Source organism: Rhodamnia argentea, chromosome 1, assembly GCF_020921035.1.
Source record: "Rhodamnia argentea isolate NSW1041297 chromosome 1, ASM2092103v1, whole genome shotgun sequence".
In the NCBI taxonomy this organism is placed as follows: Eukaryota; Viridiplantae; Streptophyta; class Magnoliopsida; order Myrtales; family Myrtaceae; genus Rhodamnia; species Rhodamnia argentea.
This window is the reverse complement of record NC_063150.1, coordinates 16,040,444-16,055,866: the sequence shown is the minus strand read 5'-3', so window position 1 is coordinate 16,055,866 and position 15,423 is coordinate 16,040,444. Positions and strand designations below refer to the sequence as shown.

At 38.6% G+C, this 15,423-nt stretch overlaps 1 pseudogene; it reads right to left on the bottom strand.

Moving 5' to 3' along the window:
- Nucleotides 1-13,660: 13,660 nt before the first annotated feature.
- LOC115757211 lies at nt 13,661-15,191 on the bottom strand (annotated as a pseudogene).
- Nucleotides 15,192-15,423: the final 232 nt, after the last annotated feature.

Here is a 15,423-nt window from a genome sequence, read left to right as displayed (position 1 = left end):
CCGTTTCCATGTCTCGGGGTATCTCACACCTCTGAGGTGGGTCGTTCATAGTTGAGGTGGAGGGTCCGAAAAAGAGTAAACCACAACGGGGTAAGAATGAATCTAAGTAAGAAAGTCTCTGATCCTAGCCTGGGGCGATAGTGCCTCCGGACACATCTTAGGTGAGCGCTTCTCAACAATTTCTCACTCAGCCAATGAATCACACAAAAATAATTTCTAGAAATAAACATCATTCTTTCTTCCAACTCACTACACCTTTAATAAGACCACGTTACTCAAAAGCCCGCGTTTAACGCATCAAGTTACATTATATATGGACAGACCCGCGTAATAATGCCTCAGGCCATTATATAGTCCGGACCCGCGTAATAACGCATCAGGTCGATATAACCCACGTTTAACGCCTCAAGTTAGCATCTCACGTTTAATGCCTCAGGATGAAAATAAAAGCCCACGTAATAACGTTTCAGGGTAAAATATGGTCTTATAAACACAAACCCCGCGTAATAACGCTTCAGGAAAAACTTTCGCAATCACGCTCGATTTTTCCTCATAAAGACCATATACAAAAAACAATCACTCGAACAACCCATCGGTGCCACACGATCACATAAAACCTCTCAATCAACCAATCTAAACCATATGATTCTGCTAAACTTCCTGAATAGCAGATCGGAACCGCACGATCTGTCACTATTCTTTCCCAATTCACCGATCAGAACCACACGATCTCGCTATATTCCTCAATCGCTCAATCGAGACCACCCGATCTTTCTAATTATCCCAATCACTCAATCAAGGCCACCCGATTTAATTATACTTGAAGAAATATTCGATCGCACCACGCGATTCACTCATGTTGAATAAATAATTAATCGAGACCACCCGATTAAATCACATTAAAGCTATCGGCCATTCGGAACCACGCAATTAATTTATACTAACGCAACAATTAATATGTACCACATGATTAAATCGTAATAAAGCAGGAATTAATTAGTACCACACGATCTAATTATACTAACGTAGCAATTAATCGAGACCACACAATCTCATCATCATAAAGTAACATTTAATCTGAACCACATGATCAACCTTCATAAAGCAAAATCCAATCTAGGCCATACGAATAAAGTATCATAAAGCAACAATTAATCCTAGCCGCACGATCTCAGTCATGAAAAACTCATCACATCAATGCCACATGATTTCTCTCTCTCTCTCTCTCCAATATTCGGCCAAGACAACTCCAAGAACAAAACCAACAATTTTTCATCCAATCCTTTTCAAATCTACATCCTTTAGGATCCTAGCAACCTAATCAAGGTTTAGAAACTAGCTTGCCTAAAAAATCTAGCAAATTCTACGGTTGAAAAGTTGTAAAATTCCCGGTTCAAGTGGCGGCACCAACGGTCCCTCTCAGCTGACGTTGATCCATGACAATCCGGAGGCTCCAAGTGGCTCAAGGCCGTGGCCGAGCTTCGGTGGTGGCTGGCAGCTTACGGCATGGCTGGTGGTGGTTTGGTGAGGGTTCGGCGGTGGTAGTGGTGATGAGGGTGGTGTTCGGCCAAGGTAGAGACAGAGAGTGTAGTGAGAGAAACTTGATGCAATTATGAAGATGAAGATGAAGATAATAAAGATAATAGGTTAGGATAGTTTTAGGTAGATATTTTAGGTTGAATAATTGGTCTTGAAAAGGAAGAGAGAGAGTCTTGTTGGGTCCACCAAATAATTCATCTCATTTTGCTCTTGAAACATAAGAAGGGTATTTTGGTAATTGTTGTACAAGTGGGCTTGGTCAAATTTTTGGCCACTAGGGGATAAATGATCGAAATGCCCCTTGACAAAAGTGGAGAAATGGGTATTTTCCAAGGGTAAATGGGTTTTTCTCCCATTTCCAATCTAAATTTTACTTTTTTGAACACTTTGGGATGAACCACAAAGTAACCGTACTCCAAATGAGGTAACGTCCAAACTATAATTATTGGAATCCCTGAAGGTCCGACGTCTAATTTTGAAGTTCGATTCGCGATCAATATCGATTAATTGAAATTTCAACGTATCTCAAACTAACGGGCGGCTTTTAGGAGTTACGCGTATCGACCCGTGATTAATATCACATTTAAGAATTACTCGAGCCATGGCGACTTTGGTTATCATGTAATTGCAAGGGTCAATCACTAGTCTTGATGGATTACGAGTGATTTTGTTTGACAAATGTGGATCACGAGTGATTCCGTTTGACATTGCGGCTCCTCCTAGCGTGAATACATACTGGCTAGTCAATTTCGATTCATCAAAATATAGTCTTTGTATTTTTTAGATACTTTAATGCTCTCAACAAAACATTCAAATGCCCGTCACCTAGATTGCTTGTATATCTGCTCAGTTTTCCTACTGAGTATGCAATATCCGGTTTATTGCAGTTCATGATGTACATGAGGCTATCGATTACTTGAGAGTATTCCAACCGCCTGATATTGTTTCCAGTAGTATTTCTTAAAGTTTGGTGCGGTAGAAAAGGATTATTTGCGTCTTTAATGCCGAATCTTTTAAATTTCTCAATTACCTTTTCGATGTAATGAGATTGTGTTAAACCTAGGCCATCAAAACTCCTTAGAATTTTGATGCCGAGTATAACATCCGCAATACCTAAGTCTTTCATCTCAAAGTTCTTCTTGAGAACATTCTTGGTATTTTGATAACCTCAGCGTTACATCCAAGAATAAGCAAGTCATCAACATATAGACAAATAATTACACATCTAATGGATGTAGATTTAGTGTACACACATTTGTCACATTCATTGATTCTATACCCATTTTGGATCATTACATGGTCAAACTTATCATGCCATTGTTTAGGAGCTTGTTTAAGTCGATACAATGATTTGACAAGTCTACACACTTTGCGTTCTTATCCTTTGACCTTGAATCCTTCAAGTTATTCCATATAAATCTCCTCATCGAGATCACCATTAAAGAATTCAGTTTTGACATCCATTTGATGTACATGAAAATTGTATAGCGAAGTTATATCAATCAACATCCTAACCGATATTATTCTTATTACTGGTGAATAGGTATCAAAGTAATCTAGACCTTCTTTTTGTCTAAACCCTTTGGCAACAAGCCATGCTTTATACTTATCAATGGAACCATTAGTTTTACGCTTCTTCTTGAATATCCATTTGCATCCAATTGGTTTATTTCCATATGGAAGGTCAACCGATTCACAAGTATGGTTACTTAGGATTGAATCAATTTCATTGTCAATAGCTTCTTTCCAAAAGGAGCATCCGGAGATGACATTGCATCTTTGAAGGTTTGAGGCTCACCTTCTAACATGTACGTGAGAAAGTCGTGTCGGAAATATTTTACAATATGCGACCTCTTACTCCTTCAAAGTTTAACATCTTTAGCCTCAACTTCATCATTATTAGATTTTAAATTTCTAAATCTCTTCTAAGAAGATTTATCCTGATTTTTTTTGTAAGGATATATATCCTCAAAGAATTCAATTTCCATTGATTTTAGGAGAGTATTGACATGGATTTCCTCATTTTCAGATTTGTGAATAAAAAATCTGTATACGCTACTTTTTTAAGCATAACCGATGAATATGCAATCCACCGTTTTAGCTCACAAGCGAGTTTGTTTAGGAGGATGTTCGCCACCCTGGCTAGGCACCCCCACACTTTCAAAAAATTGTAAGATAGCTTTCCATTCCATAACTCAAACGGAGTCTTGCTAGTTTTCTTGAGGGGTATTTTATTAAGAATATAGTTTGTAGTTATAACTATCTCGCCCCACAATTTTTAAGGCAAACCAAAACTTAAGAGCATGGCATTGGCCATCTCCTTTAAAGTTTTGGAGAATTATTTCCAAACTAACACACAACTCCTTTAAATTGGAAGAACTATATTCTTCCCCTCTCGTCGACCTAAGTACTTTGATTCATCTATCAAGTTGGTTTTCAACCTCATTTTTTATATTTGATAAACATGCTTATAGCCTCGTCATTGCTAGTTAACAAATAAACATAGCAAAATCGAGTACAATCTTCCACAAAAGTGATAAAATACTTCTTTACACCTCTACTTTCTATAAACTTTAAATCACATAGATCATTATGGATTAGTTGTAGAGGTTCACTCATTCTTTCAACGAAACTGAAAGATTTCTTAGCAAAATTTTGCCTCAACACAAGTCTCACACTTGTAATGGGCATCCAATTCAAACTTTGGAATTAGCCCTAAGTTTGCTATCTTTTTTTATTGTACCATAGTTTACATGTCATAATCTACCATGCCATAGATAAGGAGATACAACAATGTAAACTCAAGACTTCTCCTTACTAATAGTCTTTGGGTATAAGAATTTTGAGTTTACATCAATGATAGCCACATTTGCTTTGAACAGGTCATTACTCAAGTGTCATTTCCCCACTTTCATTCCCCCTTTAGAAAGCACAAACTTGTTAGATTTAAATACAATTTTGAAGTCCTTCTTGATGAGTATGGAGCGAGAAATGAGTTTCTTCTAGATCTTCGGTACATGCAGCACATTTAGGAAGGCAATCTCCTTGCCGGAGGTGAACTTCAAGATCACCTTTCCTCTCCTAGCAATTTTTACTTATGTAGAGTTAGCCATATAAAGCATCCCATCTACCACAACCTTCTTGTATGACAAGAACATGTGTTTGTCCACACAAATGTGATTTGTAGCACCCGTGTTTAACCACCAATCGATATTGTTTGACACCAAGGTTACCTCAAACACCGCTACAATAGTTAGTCTCTCATTATCTTCCTACTTTGCCAAATTCAATTGCTTGGCTACACCACCGTCCTTGCCTTTGTTCGAGCGCTTCTTGCAATCCTTAGCACAATGGCCAAGCTTGTTGCAAATAAAACATGTCCCTTGAAATTTTGGGATTATTGCTTCTACTTAAAGCCTACACCGATGAATTTCTCCAGTTTCTCATTCGGTATAACCGAAAATGGCACCATCAAGGAAGGCAAAGCCTATTGATGTATACCCGAACCACCAAAGATGTTCTCGGTTTGAAGGTTCGTAGCATGTGCTACCACAACACTAGGCCTCGAGGTATGAACCTCTCCACTAGCAGCGGTCAGATTGACCATAGAAACGTCTCTAAAAATGTTCCGGACATTATTGGGTACTTGATTGTTATCAACTATCACGATTTTCTAATAAACCCAAACAAACAGTGACTATATTCACTAATTGTCTTAAGATTGTTGGAAAATATTACGCACATGTTAATGTATCGGGGGAAATACGTAACTCTGTTTGTTGTAATTAGAAAAAATAATAAGATGAATATGGCAATAATAACATCAATAACATCAATAACATCAATAACATCAATAACAATAACCAAGCCAAAAATTTTGTATTAATCTTTACACATAAAGATTACAAAGCAAACAAAGTTGCTAGCTAATATAAACTCAAAAAGGAATTTGAGAAAATGTGAGGTACGGCTAACCGAATCTCCTTAAGAAGATTCGTTCCTACCAATTGTGCTAAGCAACTTCACGAACTATGTCTCCTAAGATACAATACCTCAAACCTGTTTGTATCAGCACTATATGAATAGGGCTCTATCGAACACTTCTAGAAAGCGGCGCACTTGGAGGACGACTATGAGAGAACTAGAGGAATGTATTTCAAGTTGTGAGTCGTAATTCTAAACTACGGAAATATGTCTATTTATAGATCGAAAAAACGTCGGTTACGCCGATATTAATCCTTGGCGATTATGCTGCTGTAAGTGCACATCGGTTACGCTCCCATTAAACCATGTTGGTTACACAGACATAAATGCACATCAGTTACATTGACATATTGCTCGCCGGTTACGCTGATACTATACCGAAAAGGATGTAACCGCCAAAATTGAAGAGACATGCATGCAATAATGTCTCAATAATGTTGAGCCATTAACACATAAAATTACAACACTTATATAGCAAGGAAGTCTAAAGTCTAGAATGCTAATATGGTCAATAAAAGGGCCTAAAAAGGAAAATAAATACAAGACTCATGTGAAAAGATGAGGAGCAGGGACATAACTTGTGTCTCCGGTGAAGATGAGAAATAGGAACATACCTTTTAGCTAATATTTCCCTCACACACCAATCAATCTTTAGACCCAAACGCAGTTTCTACGAAATGACTTGTGGTTATAATTAGTTCCTCACCATGCTGCACATTAGCTGTCCTTGTTGTGACTATTGTAAGTAGATTTGCTTCTTTTGCCTCAATATAAAATGTCAAGTTACTATGGTTTAGGAATTTAGTTAAGCCGGTAGTAAGCCTCTCTGTTAGCATCAAAACACAAGATCGAAGCATCGATTTAAAACTATACAAACACAACATTATGAAAGCAAGCTCAATCAATAATAGATCCTTAATTGGGGCTATTTTCACATAAACCACAACTGGAGTTCTCAACCTCGGTCCCATGTGCAAAGTAACAGAAACAAATCATAAGTAATACTAAGCAGAAAAGTAACAACGACCTTGAATGATGATCGACTCAGAGTGAGAGATCATTAGAGACAATGACGCTGGACTAAAAGATCGCCAGAGCCGTTAAAGAACGCATAGAGAGAAATCAGAAATACTGACTAACTAGAATGAACTCAAAATTAGAGAAAGGGAGAGAACTTAGCTTTTGTAGCGATGGAACAGCACATAACCGAGCTTCGATCATTTGAGGAGAGCTTAACGGAGTTGAAGTTGTAGACTGGACTAGAGCTGGTCTCGCTACGAGCTTTTTCTGATCACAATTGAAATTAGTCTACTGTGAGAAATCGAAGCTTAATCGGTGATAAGGAAGAGGTGGTTGTAAATATGGCTAGGGGCCGTGAACCGCCTGTTCCTGTCATGAACCGGAAGTTTCGGTTTGTGGCCATGATAGAATCGGAACCGACCCTTGAAGGGGCAGTTCAAGGCCAGTTCAAGGGGCGGTTTCGGGCAGGTTCAGATTTCGAATTTAAAATTTAATTTTAAATAATAAATTATGAAATAAAAAATAAAAAAATTATTAATTATAAATTACAATCAAATTGTACATTGTAATCAAATTTTGGGGGAAAAAAGGGAGAATGAATGAGCTTGAACTTAATGGATTATCATTAAGTACCTACATATCTTTTTGGGGATAGAAGAATCAAAGCTCATGTAGTTCTTTTACCTTTGATAATCCCAGCTTATCTCATCGTCAATCGTCGCTACCCGTTACAGTACCCGTGGTAATGGTATCTCCACTATCATCATTGAAGAATTCGTCGTCTCGATCCAACTCTTGTTGCCGAAATTTAACCTTTACCCAATCATTGACACAAGCTTGAGTCGCCACAGCATCCAGATTTAATATTGAACGGCGGTCGTCCAAAATTAATCCTCCAGCGCTAAATGCTTGTTCAATTGCAACTGTTGAAGAAGGGGTTGCTAACATCCGTCTTGCGATGAGAGCAAGGACCGAGAATTAGGTTGAATGAGTCTTCCACAACTCAAGAATTTTGAAATTTGTGTTGTGTTCGGAATTAGGGAACTCAAAAGCAATGGTTAAATAATTTTCTAATTCGAAAATATTACCTATTACCCTCTTTTGTCTTTTTTGCTTATTAATGAGCAGATTGTACCATCTACTAAGTCTACCACTCTCCTCCATTTGTGAGGCACTAGGTTGATAAGATCCACTATCACATAAACCATATCTACTACAAAATTCATTATATAATACTACTATAGCGTTTTTAACCTCTACTTGTATAGTTTTAATATGTACTGTTTCATTCAAATGTAAACAATCATAATAATAACCATTCAGAAAATCATACAAACCATCTAATTTAGTACATGGATGAAAAATAATAGCAACCAAATAAATAAGAAAAATGCAGGCATAATAATGCAACCATTTTGCTTTCATTGCTATAATAGTCGGAGCTAATTGAACATCTTGCTCATATTCACAAAAAATACCAAGAATGTTAACACACTTTATTAAAAATAAATGCGTAGTAGGATAATATCCACTAGATAAAGTATAAGTTGCATCACTAAAACTTTCAAAAAATCTAAAATTTTTTTGCAAAGAACCCAATCTTACGGGAGTAAAGTAATTTCGAAAACATAATTTGAAATAAACGTATATAATAAATATTTATGAGCAAAAGATTGATGAAGCAACTCGTAGGTAGAATTCCAACCAATCGGAACATCTTTTGAAATCTTTTTGATTTTTTGTCCATGTGATTTACAAAATTTGCCTCATTCTTTTATAACCTGGGGATGACTCCATAAAAATTTAATTGCTCTCTTTATTGGGGTGAGAAAAGCCTCTAGAGTTCGTAAACCATCTTGTACACATAAATTTAAAACATGGCAAACACATTTAATGTGAAAAAATGTCCACTAAAAAGTGGGTTTACAAATATTTTCTAAATCGGGAATGAAAACGGTATTTGAAGCGGCATTATCAAAATCAACTGAAAAAACTTTATTAATCAAATTATATTCTTCTAAAACTTGCCTAATTATTCTATAAATATTATTGGCGATATGCCTTTCATCAAACACTCGAAATGCAAGTACTCTTTTTTGAATGTTTCAATCGTCACCTATCCAATAACATATGATACCCATATAAGAATGAATTTGCCAAAGAACACTCCAAATATCGCTACCTATATGCACACGTCCATTGAAATCCGTAAAAAAGTTTTGCAATGCCTTTTTTATTATTTATAAACCCTAAAAAGTTCGCATTTAAAAGTAGTTCTCGGGACAAGTTTTGCTTGTGGAGTACATACAACGTTGATCAAAAAATTCAAAACAAAATTTTCACCAGGAGTAAAAGGTAAATGTTCAATGACAACATATTCAACTAATGTTTCTTTATAAAATTCATCACTATAACGAAATAAAAGAGAAGTGTTAGGATTGATGTACTTAGAAATTTGTTGTTGCATGTGTCGATCTCCGCTTGCATTGCATATTTTTGCGTTAGATGCATATGGCATGTTCGATAGCCATCTCCTTTATTAAAATTGTATGATTTCGTACAATATTTACAGTTTATCTTGTATTTGTCTCCGTTTACATGTACCTTGTCGAAGTGTTGCCATAAGTTGGATGTACTCTCTCGGACCTGCCGTTCCGGCTCCTTTCCCGTCAACGTTTCTTCGGCGATGGTAGGATGAAGACTTTCTTGCTTTGGGACGTACTCGACGTTGGGAACATAGTTGATATTATCATCATCGTCTACCCGACATGTAAACACACGAGGATCATATTGATCATGAGGTTGAGGATAATCAGATTCTCCCATCCCCAACGACATCAAGCTCTTTCCTCTGTCACCAGCTCCGCTTCCACTTGCCATTTTTGTTAGAAAATTGAGCGAAATACCGATTCAAAAAATTAACAGAATTGAGTAGGGATTAAATGGATTGAGAGAATTAAGAATTGAGAGAAATTGTGAGAAAAAATGAAATGGGAGGAATGGAATTTGTAGGAAATTTAGAAGGAAAAAAAAAAGTGCAGGGGGAGATTGATAATTGCAACGGCCATAAAGGGGGAAAGAGCCAATGGCTCTTTCCCCCTTTTTTTGGCCAGTTCCTAATTTTTTAAAATTGGAACCGGCTCGTGAGCGGCCAGGCCGGTTCCAGTTTGGAACCGCCGGTCCCGGTTAACGAGCCAGTCCTCGTTATTCCATGGGCCGGTTCTAGGCTCAAACCGGCCCGTGGCCATGTCTAGGTGGTTGTATGGATGATCAGAGGAGGCTCGAGGCTGTCGGAACTTCGGTAGAGGTGATTAGCTAAAAATTCGAAGATCTAGAGCTCGTTTAATTGTTCCTTAGCTGGATGGATAGAGATTCTAGATGCATGGTGTTGGAATTGAAGTGCGAGCGCTGATAATATGAGCAAGATATAGAGAATCAATACTATCAATTGAATCGAGTATCAAATTCAAAGAATTAAATAGGACCCCCATGTTGCAATATGCTTCTACATACAAAGGCCTCTCTAGAGCAGCCTTCTTGTAACAATTAAGGGCTGTCACATATTGCATCATTTCACAATAGACAACACCAAGTTTATAATATACGGGCTACATGCAAATATAAGTTTCAAAGTAAGAGAAAATATACACTTAGTGGGTAACAATGCATAATAAGGAAAAGAGAACATTGAAGAATGACAGCTTACAGCATAGTAGGGATCAATTGTTAGAGCTTCATAATACTTTTGAATCCCTTCCAAGGTGTTACTACCAACTTTAAGTTGATCCCAATGTTTGTTAGCACAATAACTAAGCGCTTTGTAGCAAGCTTGCATGAAATATCCGCTCTTAAAGCCTTTTGATATGACGACACATCCAATCGGAAATTTCAACTTCAATCACACACATTTCGAACAGCAGATGATAGAAAGCGACATTACCCATAACAAGGTCAAGTATCATAGCAGATAAATGTGACTGAAACAAAAACACTACTTGAGCTAGATAGATGGGCTCAACAATTTAACCGATAAACGTAATCGCCCAAGTATATGTGATGTCTTCATTTTCAGGATGGCCTCTCCAACGAATTAGATAATACATCAGCTTTGCACAAACAAATATATTCAAGATATGCTGAAAAGCTGAAAATATTGCAAACATATTTTGCAATGATGAACACTTTGAGAGAGAATGCTTTAGGGGATATGAAAGGAAAGTGACAAATGATGTCTCCAACATTATAATCATTCCCTCTCCATTTATAACTTCATCATTTGTCTCCACAAATAGATATGGAGAATCTCCATCAATAATATCGTCATTACTTGATGGCACCTCGATGACCAGCATCACTTCTTCAATTTGTTTAATGATCTCTTCTTGCTCCTTAAATTCAGACTCTATATGGTATGGATCTTGTTGAGTATGTTGAAGTTCCGAATCGATCTTCTCAATTTCTCTAATGGTGATAACATCATGGTTAGGACAATTCACATGTAAATGCCCATAGCCCTAGCACTTGAAGCACCGGTTATCTTCACCAAGGGGCTTATCCATTTCTATCTCATGTTCTAAAAAATTTCGACTTCATTAGAAGAAACACTTTCAAAGTAATATGTACCTTTAATTGAAGGCATATCCAAAAATCTCTTGTCACCCTTTCGTTTTTTTCTCTAGGAGAGTGAGGTTTCTCTTCATTTGTCAAAGTTCAAAGCATAATAAACGCTCCTCCAATTGCTATACCTATCTCCATAAATCTTTCACCTCCATATCTCGTAGGTCTCTTTCTTAGGCTATAGGAGAATCAACATTTGGCCCATGTTGACAACGGCAACCATTTTCTTTTAATGGGAGTATGGGATGGAATAAGAAAATGGATAACCGAAAGAATCACTCAAAACGAGTTCAACCTTTAGCTTGATACCAATTTAATGCGTATATGGGATGAGCGAGAGACGTCGATGGGTAAATGGAAAATACAAGATAGATTACAATTATAACCAATGTGCACATAATATCACCAGCCAAGGATAACGATTGGGATTGATGAAGTTCACTACTAAGGCCGACATAATATGACCAGCCAAGGATACGAGACTTCGGGATAGGAGAAACTCATCACCAAGGCCTACAAAATATCAACAGCCGATGATACATATGCTTTTTTGGCTTACTACCGAGGAGTAATCCAATCTCCAAGGATGCAGATGCTGCTGGATAGGAGTTTTCCACTTTCCAAAGAAATTCGCTCACACATAAGCAAGTCTCATATGTTTTCATTCATAAAAATCGTATACATTACATTTGAGAATTCGCCTCTAATTATAAAGGAACTCGAACATGAGAAATAGACAACAATAAAGGACATGGAAACTATACGATCAGTGAGACTCACCAAATACTAAAGACATATGGAAGCTGCCAGAATATTAAAGATATAGGAACTAGAAAGTACCTTAAACACCTAGAGACTAGAACATTGGCTCTAAATTCATTTATCATCTTCTCCTCATGATTAACACTCCTTATAGTGCTTATTTCAAAAAGCTCAAAACATGAGTTATAGATCTAAGGGTCCTTGAACTTTTGGTGATGGAATCAGGTCAATTGGATAGGTATTGAGAGAGTTGTGATTATTCTCCTGACCTAGCGAAAAACTAAAATTTCTGCTCGTTGTCGAGACGAAATCTCCATATGCATAAGTCATTCTCTTGAAGTTCGACATCTTCAACATGAAGTTGTTGACAAGGCCCAATGCTCCCGCATAAAGGCGTGAAGTGCCATATTTATTTCAAAAAAGGGCCCGACCAAAGGCCATGTTTGTCATTTACTTTTTTTTTTCCTTTTTTTTCTATTGTTTCTTTTCTCCCTCTCTCCTCCTCCCGGACCATCATCGGGCCACCGAAGGAGGTCGCTAGCATCGGGTGAGGATCGCCCACCCAGCCTAAGCTAGGGCAACCCTCGCCCGATGCCGGCCCAAGCGAGAGAGGTTTAGCAAGAAAACTTGGTGTTGCTCTAACTACACTTTGGGCAGTTTAGGGCTTGATCCTTTTATGTCCCGCTTAAGTGCTTGTTGTCATGGTTCCGCATGTTGTCTTGATTTCTAGCAAGCTCACGCACGTAGGCCTTGGCAACGATGCTATTTCCATTGAGGCGTTGCTATTAATCACCCCAATGAATCCTTGAAATTCAAAGAACCATAAGGAAGGAAGGAAGGCAGGAAGAAAACGGAATAGAGAAAACAAAATAGAGAGAGAGAGAGAGAGAGAGAGAGAGAGGGGAGAAAAGCGAGGACACAAACAATGATAGACGAAAACCAAGGCAAAAGAAGGTGCTTGAAGAACCATTGGGAGGAAGGAAGGCAAGAACAAAATAAAAAATATAATATATATATTTGGAGAGAGATAGAGAGAGAGAGAGAGAGAGAGAGAGAAAAAGAAAGAAAAAGAGAGAGGGACACAAACAAAGATAGAGGAAAACCAAGGTAAAATAAGGTGCTTTGAAGCTTCAAGTTGCTTGCCTAGGTCAGCGTTAGGCGAGGAGACCCTCGCTAGATCCGGCGAGGGCAACCCTCTCCCTCGCTTGGCCTCACTTAGGCCAGCATCGGGCGAGGGTCGCCCTAGCCTGGATTGGGCGGGTGATCCTCGCTCAAAGCGGGTTGCTTGGCAATGGCCGGGGAGGGGAGAGGGAGAAAAAAAAGAAAAAAAAAATAAGAAGAAAAAAGAGAAAAAACATAAAGAAAAAATAAAATGACAAATATGCCCTTCGGCCAGGTCTTTTTTTGAAACAAAGATGGCACTTTCAAGCCTTTATTTGAATGATGGTCTACTTTAGATTCCTATTGAGAAAATGAAGGTACTTCACGCCCTTATTTGAAAATTTTCCTTTTTCAGAATGATGTAACATAACTTTTTACTAATAGATAGAAAAAAAGAATCTTTGTTTTTGTTTTTTTTTTTTTTGGGTCAAATTTTGAATCTCTGTTGCTCTCTACTCCTAGAGCGTTCAAAAATTTTCCATTGGATTCATCATATTTCCAGTCAAAGATCAATCTTCGTTATACTTGTCTTTTAAATTATCAGCACCATACGAAGAAAGTAGAAACAGCAATTATTCGGACAATTAAGGGTAATATCTGTAATGGAATCGAAGATACACTTGAAAAAGCTCAGATGAAGAAGAATCTGTAAAACTGGACACCCAATCTTATCGTACTGCTCTGAGAAAAAACATGTATAGATCCATCGAAAAGCAAGATCAAAATATAAGCAATAAAAGAAAGCAAATTTAAACGAAACCATTCTATCGATCTTTTTCTCCGACCACAAAAACTGAGGGTTTTCACGAATCCGAGACCAAAATAGCATCCCAAATAATCTCCATGTCCAACGAAGGCATTCTACTAAGCTGAACAGCATCTGCATCAGCACCAGCACCAGCACTAGCAATGGCCTCTTGTGTCTTCTTGCTCAGACTCATCAAATCAGACCCAACAGCTCTTGCTTCGAACTCAAGTTGCCACTCGCTGCCCATTGGGTCTTTCGGGCTCGAGGCGCTTGGACATTCGCTCGCAAATCCCTCCTTATTCGCGACCGATTTCGGCAGCAAACCTCTGTGGAGTTTCTTTCTTGAGGACAACCCTTGCGATTTGGTTCTGATCTTGGCTTCGAGGAGCGAGGCAGTGGTGCCGTTCAGGGAGCGATTGCCCTTGACCAGCTCGTGCTTGAGGTCGGGGAAGTTCAAGTGTGCGAAGTCGCCTCGGAGCATGTATGCCGCGGTGTCGTAGGCCAGGGCCGCCTCCTCGGCCGTTTCGAAAGTCCCTAGCCACACCCTTGTCCGGTTCCTTGGTAACCTGATCTCTGCTACCCACTTCCCCCAATGCCTTTGCCTCACTCCCCGGAACAACTTTCCCGACGAAGACAGTGAAGATGACGATGTCAGCCTGTGCTCCTTCTTGCTTGCCATAGATCTCCGAACTGTGTAATTCGTAGGCTGAAGCTTGGTGTTGCTGAGAAAAAGCAAGAGTGGTCAAAAACCCTAGATGATGAACGATCTGATAGATGGTCTAAACTTCGGTCCGTAGCGGGCCTCTCCGATCCAGGTCGCCGCAGAACATGACTGTGCTGGGTCAAGTGGTTGCTTGTGGAAGATGCTATGGACTCACAAATCGTGTCTAATCCGAGTAAATCCATTGTCGACGGGTTTTTTTTCTCAGGTTCTTGCCAGAACAAAGTTAGATTACTCAGGACCCTTGATGCCGACGATGACGAGCACTGTGACGAAGGAGACGACGGGTTCGATGCGTTACCCCTTTCTTGTGGATTTAAGAATGCCTTGAAAGGAAACATGCTCTCCTTGAGATCACCACCACATGACAATGGAGCTTTATCGTTAGAAGCCATTGAAATTGAATCATTCTGGTAGGCATGTGAAGAGATCATGCCTAGTGAACCCCACGAGAGCGGATCCACAAAGGGTCTTGGCGATCCGTTTCCTGATGATGATCCATCATTCAAACATGATGGTGATACTGATGATGATGATGATGAGAATTCCTTGTGCACCAACAGTCTTTCCATATTTGGAATCCCGTTCTCCATTTTTGTGAGGTCGAGATGTATGAAGAGCAAAAGAAACAAAAGATTGGGGCAGAGTCAGAGAGAGGAAATGATGCAAAATGAGCGAGTCCAAGGCTTTATATAAACCAAACTTTGATGGGGGTTATGAAAAGAGTGCCTTAGAAAATTGTAGAGCTACCCACTTTATCGAGTCATCATCTGAGTCAGATTTCCGCTGCTTCTAAAAGAATAGTAAACTTTTTTCGTCTCTCTTTTCTGGCATCATCATCCTCCCAATTCATACTAACAAGCCTTTGTGT